Source organism: Neomonachus schauinslandi, chromosome 11 (genome assembly GCF_002201575.2).
Source record: "Neomonachus schauinslandi chromosome 11, ASM220157v2, whole genome shotgun sequence".
NCBI classification, from domain to species: Eukaryota; Metazoa; Chordata; class Mammalia; order Carnivora; family Phocidae; genus Neomonachus; species Neomonachus schauinslandi.
The window spans coordinates 33,049,258-33,072,614 of record NC_058413.1 but is presented as its reverse complement, the minus strand read 5'-3'; positions in this window follow the sequence as shown (position 1 = coordinate 33,072,614).

Below are 23,357 nucleotides of genomic sequence, written 5' to 3'. Positions count from 1 at the left end.
AATTATCTTATGGAACTAGGAAAAGAAGTAAAAATTAAATGAAAAGTCAATTAAAGAAACTGAATCAAAAATTAATAACTTTCTAAAAACAAAAAGCTCCAGGCTCAGATAGGTTCACTGGTGAATTCCATAAAACATTTAAAATAGAAATCATCATTATTTATGATCTCTTTCAGAGGATAGCAGCAGAAAGAATACTTCCTAATTCATTCTATGAGGTCAGCATTATTCTAATACCAAAACCAAACAAAAAAATTTACAAGAAACTACAAACCAATATCTCTCATGTACACTCATACAAAAATTCTCAACAAAATATTAGCAAATTGAATCAAATAATGTATAAAAAGAATTACATACCACAACCAGTGGGGTTTATCCCAGTTATGTAAGGTTGGTTTAACATTCAAAAATCAATTAATATAATCCATCACATAAACAGACTGAAAAATTAAAAAAAATACATGATCATCTTAATAGATGCATAAAAATCATATGACAAAATCCAACATTCTTCATGATAAAAACTCTAAGTAAACTATGAATAGAGGAGAACTTTCTCAACTTTATAACAAACATCTACAAAAAACTCTATAGTTAATATCATACTTTATGATGAGAAGCTTGACACTTTCCTACTAAGATCAGGAATAAGACAAGAATGTCTCCTATCATCATGCATTTTCAGCATTATTCTGGAAGTACTACATAATACAATAAGACAAGAAAAGGAAATAAGAGGTATATGAATTGGAAAGTAGGAACTGTGTTTGTTTGCAGATGACAGGATCATCTATGTAGCAAATCTGAAAGCACAGACAAAAACATGCCTGGAATTTAAAAGCAATTATTGCAGGTTTGCAGGATACAAAATTAATATACAAGAGTCAAGAGGTTTCCTATATATCCGCAATGAACAGTGGGATTTGAAACTAAAAACATAGCATCATTTACATTAGCACCCCCCACAAATGAAATACTCAGGTATAAATCTAACAAAATATGTACAAGATCTACATGAGTAAAACTATAAAACTCTGATGAATGAACTCAAAAAATAAATAAATGGAGAGTTATTTCATGTTCATTGATAGGAAGACTCAATATTGTTAGGTATCAGTCCTTTATAACCTGATCTATAGATTTAAAGCAATCCCAGTCAAAATCTCTACAGTTACTTTGCAGATGCTGACAAATATATTCTATAGTTTAAATGGGGAGGCAAAAGACCCAGAATAACCAACACAGTACTGAAGAATAACAAAATTGATACTACCCAACTTCAAGACTTACTGTAAAGTAATCAAGATAATATGGTATTGATAAAAGAATAAATAGATCAATAGAACAGAATAACAGGAACCCATAAACAGACTCACACAAATTCCGGCAACTTATCTTTGACAAAGGTGCAAAGGCTATACAATGGAGCTAAGATAGCCTTTTCAGCAAATGGGGCTGGAATGCAAAAAAAAAAAAAAACGGAAATACAGGTTTTACACTTTTCACTCACACATACAAAATTAACTCAAAACAGATCACAGACATAAATGTAAAAAACAAACAAACAAAAAAACAAAACTATAAAACTTCTTAGAAGATAACATAGGAGAAAAACTATAGAGACCTTAGGTATAGTGATAACTTTAGAGAGAACCCCAAAGACAGGATCTATGACTGATAAACTGGACTTCATTAAAATTTAAAAACTTCTGGTTCTGTGAAAGACAATGTAAAAATAAAGTATATGGGAAACATCTATACCTTCCTCTCAATTCTAAAACTGTTCTATAAAATAAAGTCGTTTAAAAAATCAATCAATCAATAATCCTTATTCAGCTTTTCTGGGAATACATGATGGGACTGTATCCCAAAAGAAATTACTGTTATCATTAAATAGCTAGATTTTATATGAAATTCTCTGTTTACCAAAAAGTAGAAAATTATCCTTTAAAAAAATATTTTATTTATTTATTTATTTATTTATTTATTTTAGAGAGAGAGCTAGAGAGAGGGGGCAGGAGGAAGAGAGAGTCTCAAGTAGACTCCGCACTGAGCACAGAGTCCCACACGGGCTTCCATTTCACGACCCTGAGATCATGATCCGAGCTGAAATCAAGAGTCGTTTGCTCAACTGACTGAGCCACCCAGGTGCCCTGAAAATGATCTTTTTTTTTTTTATTGTTGTAGCCCCAGAGTGAGACACAGTAAGTGCTCACTTACTATGCTTTCTGTATTCTACAAACATGGAAAGAATATTTTGTCCCTGTCATTGTGATGCACACTAAAGTTCACACTCATCCTGATGTTGTACTAACTTTTTAAGCTGTGATTTACCGTCTACAATGATAATCTCTGGAAAACACAATATGCTATTTAAAAATGCATCCTTTAAACAAATGCATCCTTTAAGAATCCTGTCATTGTTATCATCGTCATCGCCATCAAAAAATAATTCTCAAAAAACCCCCCAAAATTAAAAAAATTAAAGAATCATAAAAAATAACTCTCTAGCTCTGTCTAGGTGAGAGTATATCATTACTGCTAGATGAATGTATCTCCAGTCTCTTGGCAGATCTAGTCCTATCATACATATATATATGTTAGGCTATTGCAGCTTGACAGAAGGCATTGACAGTACCACAAGAATTTGCTCTAGTCCCATGTTCATGAACTAAAACATTTTAATATAACTTGGTTTACTTCAATTAAAGAATGCACTAATCCTACTGACATTATGCATGTACTGTTATATTTCCATGTGTAGTTTAATGAGATAATATTCTCCTTTAATTACTGTTTACATTTTTGTTTTTGTTTTTTCTTTGGGAGGTCATGGACCATTTTGTAAATTGGATACAATCAGCAGTGGACCAGATGCCCAGAAAATGCAGATATAAGCAAATGTATAAATAATTAGAGAAAACTCATGATATCCCAGAAAGTCATCCAAGAATCCTGATTTAAAATAATTATGATACCTTAGATGTATTCCAAAAAAAAGCCCATAATTGTGTCCCATAATAATTTCATAATAAAATGCTTTTATTTTCTTATTTATTGAAAAGAACACTGCAAATTCCCTGAGAGCATTTTAGCCATGATTAATCTCAAAATTTAAGACTTCAAAAAGTGAGAGAATGGAATAGGGGAGACAGAAAAAGATGCTATGTCAGAAGTATGTGATTTTAGGGGTTCATTTTCTCCACAGAGTAAGTAGGGGAAACTACTGATTTAATCATTGATTTGTTTTTCATTCAAGTTCTGGCAAGCAGTGAGCACTCAGAAAAGCAGCTGGGTTACTGATGTGGCACTGTTAGATGTTCTTCCATGCTCTCCCCTTTTCTTACTGTCTCAGAATGGCTAGGCTTGGAAGAATCAGTGCAGAGTGGCATGAGGGCCAAGGGAAAAAACAAATAGTCACATTTCAAATACTTATGAAGAAGGTTTCCTACGTCTTTTCTTTATGAGAATAAATAGAAGAAGATAGTTGGATTCTGTTCAACTAATTGTCTCCAAATTTCCTTTTAGCTTGCACTTTGTTGGGGCTTTATTCAGGAGTAACTCATAACTGAGTCCAGCAGAAATGGGTCTAGGGTTCACAGCCTCTAGTTTTTAAAACTGGCATTGCCAACAATCCATGTGCTCTCAGTCAAAATACTAACCACTTTTCTGGATTTTTATTTGTAAAACAGTGTATGTTTCTCTTAGGTATTACAGAGTTAGTTAAGTATGTCTATCATAGGTTTTCTCCTGATCTGAAACTCTATCCACTAAGTAATATATTGATGTGGCTTTTGTTTGTAGGATCTCTTCTTTCCCCAACTAGAGTGAAATATTTCAAAGGCAGCAGCAAGGATGAGAATGTGAGACTGAGGAGTATAGAAAAAGATAAATGTAGATGATTCTTATTTATCTTCGGCACTTGTGAAAATTTTGCTGATGTCTATAGTTTTCCTATGTGCCCCAGGAAGCAGCAAGATTGTAGAGGCTGAGCATGGACCTAACACTGACTTGAGATTACACAACTGAAATACCAGTTACTGCCATCTGTAAAATTTCAAAAGAGTTTCCCTTGTATGATCTTATTTAATCTTAAGGGAACGCCGTGGGGGAGAAATATTACAACTGCCCTTCACAGATGAGAAAAACAAATCTCAGAGATGCTAACTGACGTGCGCAAAAATACAAAGCAAAGAAGTGATGTCATAGAATCCAATCAAGATTCTCTCAGGGGCCCTTCATATCCTAATTTTTAAGGAACCTCACATCTTGCCAACCATACCCTACTTATTCCAAGTGACCCAGAATCCCCAAATAAATAGAAAGCAAAAAAAGGCTGTTGACTAAGAGTTCAGGCTTCACAGCAAACTGCTGGCATATGAATCCTGGCTCTGGGACCTGCTTTGTCATCCCAGACAAATTACTTAACCTTTTTCAATTCCTTCTTTCTTAAAGTTAGGATGGCACCTACCTTCTAGGTTACTTATGAAGACAAAATGCAAGAATGTAAAACACTTAGCACAGAATCTTGCATGTATTAGATGTTTACTTAATCTTAGCTTTTAATATTATCAACAATGCATTTTAAATGCTGTGCAGAACAGCCATCTGATTGCTTTTTTGGTACAGAGCAATAAGTAGGAGGAATATGTCCAAGAATCAGGGCGGTATAATCAGCATCGGGCTGTAAAATGGTAAAAAGAAAATCGCAGGAAAAAGAGATGACAGAGTGAACAAAAGGGAGCCTGGAATTAACTCTGCAGAAACAACAGGTATATGAGAGCCTAGAATTAAAATATTCAGTATTTAGATTAAAATAATATGACAGAAAAGGCATCTATGGGTGAATATGGGAAAGGTTTGACCCTGAATGGAGACCCTGCTGGAGTTGATGAGAAGAAATACTTGTTGATACTAGAGACAGAAAAAGAAGTCTAGGACTCTATAAGAAAGAACGACTACTCAGTTTAGTGCTTTTGTTCCTTAGGCAAAGCTGGTTTAATTATGACTTCACTCTCATCAGTTAGTGAAGTTACTGAAGGCTGAAGAAAAATCACTTCAGTGAATGCTAACATGCTTGTGTCCAAAATTTTGTCTGGAGTGAATATTAGGGAGTAGAGTCAGAATATAAATAAGACCCACTGATATGAAAATCTACCCAGGCTTGTTCAACTATGCTACTTTCCATGCAGTACTGATATTTTCTTACAAACAATTACAGACCCCAGCAGGGCTATCAGCTATGAAACTGATGTTTCTAATAAAATAAAATAAGATCACTTAAGAAAATCATTAAAAATGAATTGATCAAAACATTCAGAGACAGAAGATAAAATAAAGCACAATATTTTACTAATACATTTCTTCAACTGACACACCCAAACTGCATGGTTTGGAGTACATACATACACACACACACACACACACACACACACGGAAAGCTATTACTCTTTCTCTAAACTTATTAAAGATTAATTTAGTCATCCAATTCTAGAAGGTACTTACTATTTTACCATCTCTCACTCATCTTTCTCTCCTTTTCTTCCATCTGTAGGACCCCTACTGATTTCCCATTTGTATCTTTTCTCAGAATCAGTAAGATAATTAAACTGGAAATAAAAATTTATACTCTCTAATCCTATACATTACTTTCAACAATTTTGGAGTCCACCTTTAATTTAAGACAAAAACCAAGCCAGACTCTGTGCTGGATGCTGGAGGTAGATACCAGGATGAATAAGTATTGCACCTGTGCTCAGAGTGTACACAGTTCAATCACCATTTAGATTACAATAAAGCAGATTAAATAATGTAAAAGGGGACACATGCAGACTTCTATTTGGCTAGAAAGAAAGGAAATCTATTTGAAATAATAACATTATCGATTCCAAATCAAATCTATTTGGAGTAATAACAAAAGCATTATAAAATGGGTAATTGCTTAAACATTTCATTAATTATAGGTATAAATTAGAATGATTAGGGTCAGAATGGGAGAGGACATTCCAAGAAAAGGAAAAAAATATGAACAAAGATATGGAGCTAGTAGTCAGTTATGGGATCCAAGAACGGGAAGCTGCCCCTTTGGCTAGTTTATATGGCGGGAGTAGGATAGTCATGGAAAATAATGCTCCAAAATTGGGTAGGAATTTGAGCTACAGAATTTGTACTTTACTTAAGTAATGCATGGGGAGTCTTTTAGAGGTTTTAAAGCAGAGATGCAATATTATTCATTCCCTGTCAGAGGCAAGTAGTAGCAGTTTGTAGGCAGAATTAGAATAGGAAAAAAAAAAATAGGCTGAGCAAAACAGCAAGATGCTATTAAAAAGACAAGGTAGGTGACAACAAAGGGTTAATATCTACATAACATGCCTATAGGGATCTCAAAAGCTACAGAAATTGGTCAGTGATCCTATGTTTTCAGAAAATGTTACGACCTGCACTTTTGGGAGAATTCCACAGAGAGTATCCAGGAGAAAAAAAATTTTTTTTGAGGAAAGATGAGGTTTTCAGTTTGGATTAGAGAGTGCAAAGTGCTTGGGACTTCTACATAGAGACATGCTATTGGAGAGGAATAAAAAAATAATAAAACACACATTAGCAAGGGTCAAAAGCAACCACTTATCCTAACTAAAATCTACTGAACCACCTACACATTTCCTTTCATAGCCCACAAAGTACAGGTGCTCCCAGGCAGTAAAGCCAACAAGAATTAATGAGGAATAAATAAGGACTAACACAGAATGACAGTCTCCCCAGGCATTCAGAGCACAGATCGCAGCTGTAAGTTAAAGAATAGAATTAAATCCCATTAACAGGTAAAAGAACAATTTTAACGTATTTTGTTGTTGCTGAATAATGAGAAAACTGAATAAATAGTTCCAATTTTTCCCTATAAAATTTATTATATAACCATATTATAACAGTCTAAAAAATTGAAAAAATAAAGCATCTACTCTTCTAGCAATAACTGCTTTTATTTCTCTGTATTGTCTCCAAGTCTTTTTTGGTCATATAGATTTATATTTTCGTAATCACAATTATTTATAACCCACACCATTTTGGATTTTGCTTTTAATGTTTCCAGGTTGCCATATAGGCTTCATATTTATATTCAGTGTCTAAATAATATTCCATTGAGTGCATCTGAGAAAATTTATAAAAATCACTCCCCTGTGATGGGAGGCTTGGGTTGTTTTCAGATTGGGTTTATTTTAGCTAATGTGGTGATGAATATCAGTCTTCTTGTTATCAGCCACTATGATAACTAGTACCAGAAATCAGTAGTCTACATGACTCTCTCTCCTGATAAGCTGGGAGCCCGTACAATGAAGACATTTTACTGTTCTCACTATTGTATCATACGTGCTATATCTAGTGCATATTTTAAGCGCAAGCATTTTTTGTTAAACTGCTTTTCTTCTTTTGATCATTTTTTATAATACACTTCTTAGGATAAAGAGGAGAATGAAAAGTAACTGCTGAGGAAAATAGATGTTTTATGTTTATAACCATGTTATTAAAATGTGTCAACTTTATTTACTGCAGCACCATGAGTCAGCATACATTTATTAAGCTTCCGCACTGTGACAGCATTATGCTAGGACACTGGAATCAAAGTCAACAACAAATAAATATAATTATTGAGTTCACGATGCTCACAAACAGTAAATGGACATCTCTTCTCATCATTTCTTCTCTCTTCCTACTAGTAACTGATCTCCTTTTGGAGAGTAGTCTCTTCCTCACAGGATACAGAATGGAGCATATAGTTTGGTGCATCCCACACCCAGCTTTACTCTACATATGGACTCAAGATATGGGAACATTCCTCCACAGAATTTAAATCTTGAAGTAAGTATAAAGTGATTAAAAATGGGTGGGTACCCTCATTTCAATAGGGTTCTCTGCTATAAAACCACTCTTACCCACATGCTACCTGACCTATGGGATTGCTTTTTTCTATGCCATTCCGGGATTTTTTTTTCTCTCAATGTCTCTGATATTGTGAGCTTCCAATGTTCTGCCAGTAGCAATATGTGTTTAAGTTTGCCAAAGTCACTGTTTTATGTTTGTAACCAGAGAGGCATAGATGAAACTAGTAATTAAAAGCTAAGAAATGAGCACAAGTGGTGGGATAAAGATTTACAACAGAAACAGAAAGGAAAGATAACTGTCCCAGTCAGGAAGCTCAGAGAGTAATAGAACCTCACCAAGATGGATGGAAGGTTTAACCCATTTAAAAGTATTTGCTAATCATAACAGAAGACTCAAACAGATAAAACCAAGTGTGAAAGAGGAAAAGTAACAACTGATACCACAGAAATACAAAGGATTGTAAGAGACTACTATGAAAACTGTATGCCAACAATTAGACAACCTATAAGAAACTATAAACATACAATCTTCCAAGACTGAATCAGGAAGAAACAAAAAATCTAAACAGAATAATTACTAGTAATGAAACTGAATTAGTAATGAAAAGAACTCCAAACAAACAAAAGTCCAGGACCAGATAGCATCACAGGTGAATTCCACCAAACATTTAAGAAGAGTTAATACCTGGGCGCCTGGGTGGCTCAGTTGGTTAAGCGACTGCCTTCGGCTCAGGTCATGATCCTGGAGTCCTGGGATCGAGTCCCACATCGGGCTCCCTGCTCAGCGGGGGGTCTGCTTCTCCCTCTGACCCTCTTCCCTCTCGTGCTCTCTGTCTCTCAAACTCTCTCTCTCTCAAATAAATAAAAAAAAAAAATCTTAAAAAAAAAAAAAAAGAAGAGTTAATACCTATCTTCCTCAAACTATTTCAAAAATTAAAGAGAAAGGGGAACCTCCAAATACATTCTTGGAGGCCAATATTACTCTGACCAAAACCAGACAAAGACCCTGAAAAAAAAATTTACATTTAAAGTTTTTTTTCTTTTTAATTTTATTATGTTATGTTAGTCACCATACAGTACATCATTAGTTTTTGATGTAGTGTTCCATGATTCATTGTTTTCATATAACACCCAGTGCTCCATAGAGTACGTGCCCTTTTTTTTTTTTTAAGATTTTATTTATTTATTCATGAGAGACAGAGAGAGAGAGAGAGAGAGAGAGAGAGAGAGAAGCAGGCTCCCAAGGAGCAGGGAGCCCGATGCGGGACTCGATCCCAGGACCCTGGGATCATGACCTGAGCCGAAGGCAGACGCTTAACCATCTGAGCCACCCAGGCGCCCCAGTACGTGCCCTTTTTAATACCCATCACTGGGCTAACCCAGCCCGCCACCCCCTCCCCTCTAAAACCCTCAGTTTGTTTCTCAGAGTCCATAGTCTCTCATGGTTTGTCCCCCCTCTGATTTCCCCCTCTTCATTTTTCCCTTCCTTCTCCTAATGTCCTCCATGTTATTCCTTATGTTCCACAAATAAGTGAAACCATATGATAATTGACTTTCTCTGCTTGACTTACTTCACTTAGCATAATCTCCTCCAGTCCCATCCATGCTGATGTAAAAGTTGGGTATTCATCCTTTCTGATGGCTGAGTAATATTCCATTGTATATATGGACCATATCTTCTCTATCCATTCCTCCATTGAAGGGCATCTCAGCTCTTTCCACAGTTTGGCTATTGCAGACATTGCTGCTATGAATATTGGGGTGCATATGGCCCTTCTTTTCACTCTATCTGTGTCTTTGGGATAAATACCCAGTAGTGCAATTGCTGGGTCATAGGGTAGCTCTATTTTTAATTTTTTGAGGAACCTCCACACTGTTTTCCAAAGTGGCTGTACCAATTTGCCTTTCCACCAACAGTGTAAGAGGGTTCCCCTTTCTCCACAACCTCTCCAACATTTGTTTCTTGCCTTGTCAATTTTTGCCATTCTAACTGGTATAAGGTGGTATCTCAGTGTGGTTTTGATTGAAATTTCCCTGATGGCTAATGATGATGAACATTTTTTCATGTGTCTGTTAGCCATTTGTATGTCTTCTTCAGAGAAGTGTCTGTTCATGTGTTCTGCCCATTTTTTGACTTGATTATTTGTTTTTTGGGTGTTGAGTTTGAGAAGTTCTTTATAGATCTTGGATATCAGCCCTTTATCTGTAGTGTCATTTGCAAATATCTTCTCCCATTCTGTGGGTTGCCTCTTTGTTGTGTTGACTGTTTCCTTTGCTATGTAGAAGCTTTTTATCTTGATGAAGTCCCAAAAGTTCATTTTCCCTTTTGTTTCACTTGCCTTTGGAGATGTATCTTGAAAGAAGTTGCTGGAGCCGACGTTGAAGAGGTTACTGCCTATGTTCTCCTCTAGGATTTTGACAGATTCCTGTCTCACATTGAGGTCTTTCATCCACTTTGAGTTTATCTTTGTGTATGGTGTTAGAGAATGGTCGAGTTTCATTCTTCTGCATGTGGCTGTCCAATTTTCCCAGCACCATTTATTGAAGAGACTGTCTTTTTTCCATAACACCTATTCTCCTGAAGCTGTTTCAAAATATAGAAACAGAAGGAAAGCTTCCAAGCTCATTCTATGAGGCCAGCACTACCTTAATCCCCAAACCAGTCAAAGACCCCATCAAAAAGGAGAATTTCAGACCAATATCCCTGAGGAATACGGATTCCAAAATTCTCAACAAAATCCTAGCTAATAGTATCCAACAATACATTAAAAGGATCATCCACCACGACCAAGTGGGATTTATCCCTGGGATGCAAGGGTGGTTCAACATTCGCAAATCAATCAATGTGATAGAACACATTAATAAGAGGAGAGAGAAGAACCACATGGTCCTCTCAATTGATGCAGAAAAAGCATTTGACAAAATACAGCATCCTTTCTTGATTAAAATTCTTCAGAGTATAGCGATAGAGGGAACATTCCTCAAGTTCATAAAATCCATCTATGAAAAACCCACAGCGAATATCATCCTCAATGGGGAATAGATGAGAGCCTTTCCCTTAAGATCAGGAACACATCAAGGATGCCCACTCTCGCCACTATTGTTCAACATAGTACTAGAAGTCCTAGCAACAGCAATTAGACAACAAAAAGAAATAAAAGGTATCCAAGTTGCAAAGAAGAAGTCAAACTCTCTGTCTTTGCAGATGACATGATACTTTATATGGAAAATCCAAAAGACTCCACCCCCAAATTATCAGAACTCATACAGAAATTCAGTAATGTGGCAGGATACAAAATCAATGCACAGAAATCAGTTGCTTTCTTATACACTAAGAATGCAACTGTAGCAAGAGAAATTAGAGAAACAATTCCATTTACAATAGCACCAAAAACCATAAGATACCTCGGAATAAACCTAACCAAAGAAGCAAATGACTTATACTTTAGGAACTACAGAACACTCATGAAAGAAATTGAAGAAGACAGAAAAAGATGGAAAAACATTCCATGCTCATGGATTGGAAGAATAAACATTGTTAAAATGTCTATGCTGCCCAGAGCAATCTATACCTTCAATGCCATCCTGTTCAAAATTCCAATGACATTTTTCAAAGTGCTGGAACAAACAATCCTAAAATTTGTATGGAACCAGAAAAGACCCCGAATCGCCAAGGAAATGTTGAAAAAGAAAAACAAAGCTGGGGGGCATCACATTGCCTCATTTCAAGCTATATTACAAAGCAGTGATCACCAAGACAGCATGGTACTGGCACAAAAACAGACATACAGACCAATGGAACAGTATAGAGAGCCCAAATATGGACCCTCATCTCTATGGTCAAATAATCTTCGACAAAGCATTTAAATGTTTAATTATTTATTTTAGAGAGTGAGAGAGAGAGAGAGGCAGGGAGTGGCAGAAGGAGAGAGAAACTTTAGCAGTCTCTGTGCTCAACATGGAGCCCAACACGGGACTCAATCTCAGGAGCCTGAGATCATGACCTGAGCCAAACCAAGAGTGGGATGCTTAACCAACTGCACCACCCAAGCATCCCTAAACATTTACATTTAAAACTATGTTTTATGTGTATACACAGACACACACACACATATTTGAAACTATACATATGTATATATTTCAGTTAGTATGTCTCTAAATGTTTATTCTGTTTTCTCATAAAGTATACATTCTGGAAAGGGTCTCCATTTTTAATAGGAAGTTAGAGGCAAGGGATATGCCCAGAATATAAGGAGCTTTCTCTAGAGACTTTTGCATTTGGGATGCTGAAATGAGCCCTAGCTACTTAGAAGCCAGGACAATAAAAGGACCTGAATTAATTATTTACACGCACAGAGAATAGGAGGAAAGAAATGACAATGCAAATTTCCCTCTTCCAATAATATGTTGAAAACTTTTCTAGTACTTATGTATTGAATATCTGGGTCCTTAACTTTCTAGCTTATGTGTTAACTTTGAAGTTATCTCAACTCACTTCAGTTAGGAGAAGTCCCATACATATATTAATTTTAATAATAAAAATTTACACATCACTATACTAGTCTGAGCAATGAAGTATGAAAATTTGTAGTTTCAACTTTAATGGAAAAACTGATTATATTTAAACATTATAAATGCAACCCCCAAATAGGCCTTTTCTGTAAGTGGTTGGCACTAACTGAAAAAAAAAAAAAAAAAAAAAAAGCTTTGAGTCTGATGAATTAATTCCAGAATGAGACTGAACCCAGAGAAAAACGATTGGACTTTGGAATCAGAAAAACCTGAGCTGAGTATTGATCACAGCTTAACATTCTTCCCTGGGGAAGAATCAGTGCCATCCAGCTTTTACAAAGTGTTTCTGTACCTTTGAGCAGAATGTTAGAAGGAGAACCATCTAGGCCAATTATGTTTAACTATTTCTGACATTTTGTTAACTGGGGAATGGTGGGGAATGGTCCCCCCCCCCCAAAAAAAATAAAAGGAAAATCAAAACCACACTATCCCAATTACACTGTATGTTAACTAACTGGAATTTAAATAAAAACACTATCCCATTTTTCTCAACTTATTCTCTCACACTCTCACAATTTCCCTGGTTATGGATGACCAATTCTGTCTGCAAAAATCTTGAGTCTTAATCAACACAATGGTGTCATATATCCAAGGTTTCCATGAACATGATTTTAGGTTGTAAACCATTGCCACAGTTACCCACATGTAGCAAAATGCTGATGAAATTATGGTTACTCTTTACACACAAAAACATTTTCATGTATGGAACAACAGATACTCATTAAGTACATATTTTCTTCATGTCATTTATAGGCATTATACAAAAAAGTTTTACTGAAATTAGAAAAATTATTTTCCTGTTATTGCTAAGAAAAAATATGCATATGATTGTTTCACTAGTGTTCTATGACATCCACCAGTTTGTTAAATTTATTTTCACCTTTCACATAATTAACTTCAAGCTTAAAATAAGAATTGAACTCTTACCATACATCAGACATAAATACTGTAATATGAATAGCTTGACTAGACATAAACTCAAGCCTTTGCAAACTATACAAAAGTTAGGGGAGAAAATGAAATGCAGAAAAACAATCAGCATAAAATAAGTGTTGTGTCAGAGATAGAACTATTTCACTTTTTATAATTTAAGTATGTATGGTAAACTTTCAAGTTCCCCTAATAAAGAGGTAGAAGTACACAATATATAGGAGGAAGTGAAAGTTGGTGATTACAAAGCTAAGAGGAGAAATATCTGAAATAGAAAAAATCTAGAATAAAAAGGAAAATAAGGCAACAAGTTATTTAAAAATATTAATAAAATAAATAATTCTTAAGACTAATAAAGATTGATAAACAAGTTAGCATAAACAAATAATAACAGAAATCAGAATAACAATGTTGCTATATTTAGGACATTTCAAAAAATAAAGAGAATACTCTGAAAATCTTTAAACTGATACATCCGAAATCCTAGATGAAAAAATATAACTTAGCAATAAGCACTGTAAAAAAAAGGAAATTTACATGGTAAAGCTAAAATTGCAATTCCTTGAGAAAAGTGTACAATTCAACAAATGTAAAAAAATAATCATTCATGTTGAAATAAATTAAGTCACCTCCCTAAATAACCATTAACCTGAAAGTACTCCAAAATTGATTCAATATTTAATGTGAAAGAGTTTATGAAATTTGGAAGAAAGTAAAGATATTACTGGCATCAAGGTTACAGAAAGATTTTTAAAAAATAGGAAAATAAATTGAAAGATTACATTTACTACATTAAAATTCAGAACTACTATTCATCAACAGAAATCTTAAAGAAACTGAAAAGAGAGACTGAGAGAAGAATAACTGCAAGTTCAAAAAGGAGTACTGGGAGTATAAAGTCAACTTACGTAAATGAATAAGAAAAAATAAAAAATTAATAAGAATAGGAGCATATTGAATAATCAGGCATGTTTCCAAAAAGAAAAAAAAAAAAAAGGAAAGAAAAACAAGCACAACAGTGAATTAACCTAAGAAAAGATGCTCAATTTCATTAGTATTCAGGAAAATATAGTTAAGAACATCATAAGCTACCATTGGCACTAACAAGACTGGAAAAATTAATAAGTTATATAATAATAGCTGTAGGTGAGGATGTTAAAAAAGAGTTATACTGCCCCACTATTGAAGGGATAATTTAAGACCTTTGTGGAAAACATTTGGGCAATAAACTATAAAGTTCAATATGCATATAGCCTTTCATCCAATCATTTGACTTCTATGCTAGAATATACTTGAGTGCTGTGCTGTCAAAAACAATAGTTACTAGCTTCAAATGAACACTTGAAATATGGCTAGCTTTGACTGAGATGTGCTTGCTATAAAGGTAAAATACATAGCAGATTTCAAAGACTTAGTGCAAATAATATAAGGAAAATGTATCATTGGTGCTTTTATAGCTTTATATTGTCAAAGAAAAATTACACCAGAAGCAAGGAAGATTTTATTCAACACTATTGTACTAGGGGAGAGAGACTGAACACAACTATCCTGAACCAAAAGGCAGAAGAGATTTTAAGCGCTAGGGTGAGCTAGTAGAAAAGTACTGGAGGATATAAACTGGGAGGTTGTTCAGTGTGATTTGGCTGTGTTTGCTAATGGGCACCTAACTAAATTAGGCTCCTACCCTCTCACAAGGCTGGGAGGACAGGGCCTCTATTTTTCTTGGTGACTATATTTCAAAGGGATAACTCTTGGCCCTAGAGAAAGACAGTCCTTGGTTATAAAATATCAAGAGGCTGGAAGAAGATTTACATCTCAAAGGGGTAAAGAAAGAATTTGTAAATGGAAGCTTTCTAAAGTAAATGCTCTAAGAAAAGGGAGGTCAGGAACCTATAGTTAGGAAGAAACCTGTCTAAAGTTTAGTCAAGCCAAGAGGAGCATTAGGCTAGTATGTGAAATGAAAATATTTTGGACATAGTGTACCCAAAATAAAATTTATTGTTAAAATTACTTCCATCTCTTTTAAGTATTTTAATGTGGAACTAAGAAATCTAAAAATTGCCCATGTTCTTATCTAATTTTACTAAAATATGTACAAGAATTGTCATAGCCATCATTTTTTATAAGGGCAAAAAAACTAAAATTAGCCCAGATGATAGTTTTAAAGGGACATTTAAACTCGTACCATAATGGGGATTGAAATTTAGAGCATAAATATGGCTAATGATCAAATGTGAGAGCGTGTGTTTCATACGAAAAGTCATGGCTATCATTAAAATGAATATGATTCTTTGATAGAATGCCTTTATGGATGGGGTAAACCCACTGAGAAAGAAGCAGCCTCTCATGTCATAAACTGACCACTGAAGGACCATTTCCTCTTTTATTCATTCAATTTTTAATCACTTTTTTTTACTCATCAAACATTCATTGATCTTTACTTTGTACTGTTTCTTGATAAAAAAAATTAAAGACACTAAAATAACTAAGATATAGTTTAGCCTCAATGAGTTTGCTCTTCCTAATGGACCCATCAGGTACAATGTATTTACATACAATACATTATTGCTAAATCTCAGAAGAGTCAATCACTCCAAACATTGGTATGGAATAGGGAGACAGGTTCAATTGATACTATTAGTACCAAGAGTGAGCAGCTAATATTTACTGTTTATTGTTGAGGGTATGCTCTCGATACAGTATTCACTCAATCCTCCCAATACAAGGAAGGTCTGTTATCTCACCCACTTCAGAGATGAGAAACCGAAACTTAAAGAGGTCATGGAGTCATCTCAAAGGCCAAACCACAAGTAAACTACAGTGAAGAGATTTAAAGTTAAGTAATCCCCAAATGTTAGTCTCATCTACCTGGCATTAAAAAAAAAAAAAAAAAAAAACAGTTTATGTTAGCAAACTTAGGGAAAGGTACCATGTAGACATTTTCAAAGTTGAACACTGCTAAATAATGAAAAAAGTTTCTCACACACTTAATATACTTCCAATAATATTTGAATAAGAAATATTGACAAATTATTATAACACAAGATACTGAAATACCCTAAAAAGGCTCATAGTGAGAATGACTACGGAGATGAAAAAGATAGTGGAGCTGGAATTACAGCTTAGATGGATATTTTCACTGTGTGAACTATAGTGGGCATTTCCTTTGGTAGAATTCTTAAATCTTTAAATCATAAGTATGGAAAATTTGTTAGAAAGGTAAAACACTTGGTTAGTGATGGATCTCTCAACTGTTTTCTAAATTAAGTAAAAAAGAAAATAGCATTTTTAAGACTCATTTGGGCATTTCTAATACCTAATGAAATACAGTAGTATCATGAGCCCCTCCACACATATTTAAAAGAAAATTAAACTCCAAATAGGTTTAATTAATATCTCCAAGTTTTATTAAAATCCTGTATGAAAGGCTCTATAAAATTATGAAGTACAACTATTAATATTCTGAAAAATGCATATTTTAGATTTACTACCTAAAAGTTAGAGGTCTTAGATTTAAGAATGTTCAATACCTTGTAACATGTGGGCTGCTGATCAGTAGGCCAGTGGGTCACATTTATGATAAATTTAATTAATTGCTAGTGGCATTTATGAAAAGTTAAAAAAAAATCATGGCATGTCCTTTTCTGCTGAGGGTCAAAGGAAATTATGTAATTCATGTGCCTCATGTCTCTTTTTTATTTAAATCTTAGCATGAACAACTGATTGACCTGGGCCATCTTGTTAGTTCAGAATCACAACATTCCTTGACGTCCTCCTACCCACAAAGAAATCTGATCTAAAATTCCAGAAGTTGATATAAATACAGAGCTGTAAAAACAAAGTGTATATATATATATATACACACAAACTCATTTAAATTTCAAAAAAGTTTTTTGAAAGCCTATAATAGTGTTCCATGTCATGTGTTAGATACTGAAAAGCATATGGATGTACTTTTGAAAAAAACTGCCTTTGCTCGTAACTGAGGAGGGGCAATTAACTGCACAAAAAACTACAGTAGTTCTTAACCCTACATAAAGTAGGTGGGCCTCATCCAATCAGTTATAAAGGCCTTCATAGAACAGAAGGCTGACCTTCTCTTAAGCAAAAGATAACTCTCCTGTGTGATGGGCCTTAAAACCAGGACATCAGTCCTCCCAGTTCTATAGCAGCCTTCAGGCCTTTGTACTTGAACTGCAACATTACCACTATACATTTTGCATTTATCAGCCTCGATAAATGCATGAGCCAATTCCTTACAATAAAGAGATTGCATATTATGTAAAATAAATATATATTTATAAAGATATGATATATAAAGAGATTGCATATTATATAAAATAAATATATGTATTATATATTACACACACACACACAAACACCTTGTTGGTTCCATTTCTCTGGAGAACGTTAACTAATACACATGATTACTTTTCAAAGGAGACCAACAACAGTATGGAGAGAGAGGAAACTGGAGTTAGACAAGCAACTGGAAGCAAAGAAAACAGGAGGAGGCCAGGGCAGTAAGCCATACAATTGATGATCTGAACATGAACTCAATCTGAGGTTTTACAATGGAAAGCAAAACTAAATACAAAAAATAAAAAAAAGCATCATGACCATGGATTATCAAAGCATTTTTCCTTTAATATAAGAAGAAAGCCCCTTAAATTTGTCCATGACAATGGGAAAAAAAGACAATGCTCTAATTCTTGGATAAAAAGTGGTTGTTCTTTTTAATCTCAGTGTGTTACTCTTTTAGGAATTTCTGAATTCAGTAGAAAAAGAATGACGTTCTTAAGATTCTTTAATTATGATTTCTACAGCTGCTCAGTGAGACTGTTTAGGAAGATGGTTTTAATCAAAGTTTGGTAGGCATCTTTGTCCAAAGAAGGCCAGATAGACACTGCTATATTTCTCCATCTTTTACTGTTCTAAAGCTGTTTTGGTAGCCTGGGGCTGATGGAGAAGTCCCTTTGCAGGGTGTAACTACAGTGGAAGAGGCCTCACTTTGGAATGGAAGACTCAGCTAAGTAGCTGGGTTTGAGTATCATTTTTCACAAGAAAAAAAAAAAAAACATTATATATACATATTTTTTTAAGATACTGGCGCTTTAACCCAGGGCCTCCCTTCTTTATTATGTGAATAATAATGATGAATAAATAGCATGGGCTGATTTCTCATCACACTTTGCACATATTGTCATCTAAGATGAATTTGATATTGCATTTCTGAAAGTTTACAAGGATGTCACTTCTGTTTTCTTGAACAGGAAAAATAGCTCTTCTTTCACCTGCTCTTATTGCAGTGCTTACATCTCTTCCTGTAGTTTACTGTGGAGCTAATGGACAGCACACTTCTGCCTTCTAAAACCCTAACTGAAGGTCTACAGATAAATGAGGGAGAAGGAAGAAGACATGGTAAATGGAACTGTTAAGGAAAAAGGTATTTTCTACTTTCCCAGTGGCTTGGGAGTATTATTAATTGTGCCATAGAAGGTACATCTAGATTTTCTAAAGACATTTTTTGGGAGATAAATGGTACTTTCAAAATCAGGCTAAGAATGGCAAAAATCTTCTTGGCCTAGAAATAACGTGGGGAAAACGACGGCAATAACTATAAACACAATGCAATTTCATTTTCCTTAGAAGAAGAATGAATGTTAAAAAATGTTATGGCTAGATATTATTATAATGAATCTTTTCCAAAACAGTGGATATAAAGAACTGAAAAGAGATGAAAAGATGCTAAGGAGGCATTTAGTTCACACCTCTCTATTTCCAGTGAGCACTGTACTGCAATCATTTAAGCCTATTGCTGATATATACACGTATAAAACTGAGAGGAAGAGAAGGGGAAGATGATGAATAAAAATTATAGTCTGTTGGACTCACTGATTCTTTTAATAGGCTTTACCTGACTGAGATTTGACTTGGGATGTGTCTAAGCTAGTTGGGTTATAACAACCCTGTAGGACAAAGGAGGATTAGCCGACAATAAAGAGAATCCCAAAAGAATTTAAACAGAGATATCTCCCCTAGCCAGATTTTTCCTCAGCTTCTACCTCTACAGAGTCACTCCTTCTTCATATGAATACAAATACTCTATCAGTAAATGTTTCTTTTTTTTCCAAAATCACACAAAAACAAAACATTTTATGCTCTTTTTTTTTTTTTTTTTTTTTTTGCTAGATTTGACTGTGAGCTTTTCAAAGGCACAGAATCACACATTTCTTCAATATTTTATGGGAACAAACACTTACTGATGTGGCAAACAAAGGCAAAAGAAAAAAAAAATAAACTTCCTTATTGCCTACAGCCCATTTACAAGTCCTTCAAACAGGCAGAGTGACCTTCCTCCGGGAGCTCAGCTGCCTTGATGTTGACACTTTGCTAAGGGCAAAAAAGCAATCTTAGCCCAACCCCCCAGGATCCTGTAAGTCTACTTTAACATATAGAAATTCCTTTGGAAATTTCATTTATCTCTACCCCCCAAGATATATGCTAGCAATTATCCTCCAAGCATATGACCCACTGATATACATCCAAAGGGTCTCATGACTAAACAGTAATAAATGACCTTTTCCTAAATGGTCCCCTCAAGCTAGCCCCCTCAAGGTCCTGGAAACCTTGTTTCCAAAATTCCTGAGACTTATGCTATCCCTAACCTCCTCCCAACTTGAAAGTATGTATCAGTCACCTGTCACAACCCCAGTGCAGCACTTTCTCCCCAAGGGTCCTGTCCCCGTGCTTTTAGTAAAAGCACCTTTTGCACCGAAGACATCTCAAGAATTCTTTCTTGGCCATTGGCTCTGAACCCCAACATTTCCTACATCACTTACCAAGTACAAAATAATTTTTTGGAGCTAAATAAATTATTATAAGGGCTTTATCTATTCAGAATGAGGAAGTATTGGGTACGAAGGGGAGAAGCAGATGACATGTTATTTCTTGTTCAATTATTTCCTAAGGATGCTTACGTGTTTTAATGGTACTCTATGACATCTTCAGGAAATAAGATTCTACACTTTCTTCAATATTCTATTTCCTTGTTTATTTGGATTTCTCATATTTTACCTTTGTTTAACCTGAGCCATTTTTCGGCAACTTAAGCCTATTCCTTCTGTTTTATTCTTCTAGAGCATGAAATATTTAACAGCAAGCATGAATAGGAGGAGGAGGAAGAGGGGAAGGTAAAAAGGAGGAGGTTAGAGGAGAGAGAGGTAAGGTAGTGGGATGGTTAATTTTAATTTTATGTGTCCACTTGACTAAAGGATGCCCTGATAGCTAGTTAAACTTTATTTCTGGGTGTGTCTGTGTGAGTGTGTGTGGGGGGGGGGGCGCGGTCCAGCAGAAATTAGCATTAAATTGATAGACCCAGTAAAGAACATGGCCTTCAGCAATGTGAGTATCATTCAATCTCTTTAGGGCCTGAAAAGAACAACAGAATGAATGGAGGGTAAATTTGCTCTCTTCACTTGACCTGTAACATCCACCTTCTCCTATCCTCAGACATCAGTGCTCCTGGTCCTGGAGCCTTCCCCCTTGGACTTCTACCATCAGCTCCCCTGGTTCTCAGGCCTGCTTACCTGGACTGGACTGAATTACACCACTAGTTTTCTTTATTCTCCAACTTACAGATAGCAGATTGTGAGACTTCTCAGCCCCCATCATCATGTGAGTCAATTCCTATAATAAATCTATCTATCTATCTATCATCTATCTATCTATCATCTAAGGGTTCTTGTTCTCTGGAGAACTCTGGCTAATATAGAGGAAGACAGAGAAGGAGAAAGAGGAGGGGGGGAAAAAAGAAAGGAAAAAGAAGCCTGGTTACTTGATTTGTAGAAAAGATGATTTCCTTGATATGTTCCCCCAGGGCCTGGCCCTAGAGTTTGGGTGCAAATAAGAATAAATCATTTCACGTTGATATAGTTTGGATATTACAGGTTTAAAAAGTCTCACCTTGCAGTTCTTCTATTTTCTACCTAACAGCTGTTTCTTCTTTTGCAATTGGATGTTGAAGTGAAATAGATGGGTTTGTAGCCACTGACTTATCTCTCAGTCCATAACGCTTAAATGTTGGCACAGGTGATTCAATATAAGAAAACCACTGGGGTTTGGAGAAAAGAACTTGAATTTTGTAGACACAGACAACCAAAATCAAATTCCAATTGTGCCATTTGTTATTTGTATAATTTCTGTCAAATAACTTAATATCTGGTTCTCACCTTCTTTATTGATACAATGGAAAATTTAGCCCATAAGATTACTTAAAAATCAAATATTTGTGCTCAAAACCTAGTAGGTATTCATCAATTCATCTCCCTAAAATAAATGTTAAATTTGAGTTTAAAAAAAAGTCTGAAGAAAGGGAAGATGAGCTAAATTAGGCATAATTATGAAAAAATATATTGAAAGTATAATTTATAGAAATATATTTTTGCTTGAGGAAAATGAAATTGACACAAAAATGTAGAAATTTTAATAAAGGGTCATCATATAAATTGGTCTAGTTAGGCACCTTAAAACTACAAAGCAATGACATAGTTTAAATCAAATATAGTGAAAGTATATCCAGAAAAAGAAACGTACAGTAACAGAAACAGTTTTAGGTACTATAAATGAGATGTAGAAGCATTCCTCAGATTCTCTTATAGTTTATCCTTTCAATGAATATTTATTGAGTGCCTTCTGTGTACCCAGTGGATCTTCTTATGGACACTTGGGAATCATCAATGAACAAAGACGACACAGGTTCTGACCTCATGGAATTTCAGTTCAGTTAATTAAATTAATACAATTATGGGGCGCCTGGGTAGCTCAGTCTGTTAAGCGTCTGCCTTTGGCTTAGGTCATGATCCCAGGGTCCTGGGATCAAGTCCCTCATCAGGCTCCCTTCTCAGCGGGGGTCTGCTTCTCCCTCTGCCCCTCACCTCACTCGTGCTCTCTCACATTCTATCAAATAGTCTTTTAAAAAATAAAATAAATTAATATAATTTATGACAAATACAACTTTCAAAATCACATTTACTCTTCAGGAAAGCAGGTTGGATAATCATTCACTACTGATGAACATAATGAGGTAAATATTTCAGAATTAATGACCAAAAAACTATTTTTCTGTGTACTTGGCAAGATCAACACCTTTAGCAGTACGCTAGTCAAATATTATCTGTGAATTAGCTGTATGCCAACTATAATTTGGAGTAGATGAAACAAAGGCAAATATACTAATACTCCTCCCCTTGAGATGCTCCCAGTCCAGTCAAAAGGTCATACATAGAAAGAATTACAGTACCATTTCAACTGCTTCTAAGTAGTCTCTACCTCCAGCCTTATCCTCAACTTCCAAGCCAACATTGACAAGCCTGTCAGTGTGATTTCTAAGACACATTTCTTGTATATTTTATATACCATAATAGGTCTCCACAATAAACATAAATAAAGCACTGAGGGGGCACCTGGGTGGCTCAGTCAGTTAAGCATCCGACTCTTGATTTTGGCTCAGGTCATGATGTCAGGGTCATGAGATGGAGCCCCAGCTCCAGCTCTGCACTGAGCATAGAGCCTGCTTAAGATTCTCTCTTTCCCTCTCCCTCTGCCCCTCCCTGCCACGCCTGTGCTCTCTCCCTTTCAAAAAAAAAAAATAATTATTTAATAACGATAAAAAATAAAGCACCGAGGACCCAATGTTTCCAGTTTTAAATTATCTCTTTACTGTATGATTTAGTATATGATCCCTTTATTATATTTCTATTTCACTGTATTTCTGTTCTATTGTAACAAATTTCTACAAATATAGTGGCTTAAAACAACACAAATTTATTATCTTCAAGTTCTGGGGATAAGTCCAGAACTAGTCACACTGTGCTAAAGTGCTGGCAAAGCTAGTTCCTTCTGAAGGCTCTAAATGGAGAATCCATTTCAGTGTCTTCTTCAACATCTGGGGGCAACCTGTATTCTTTGGCTCTG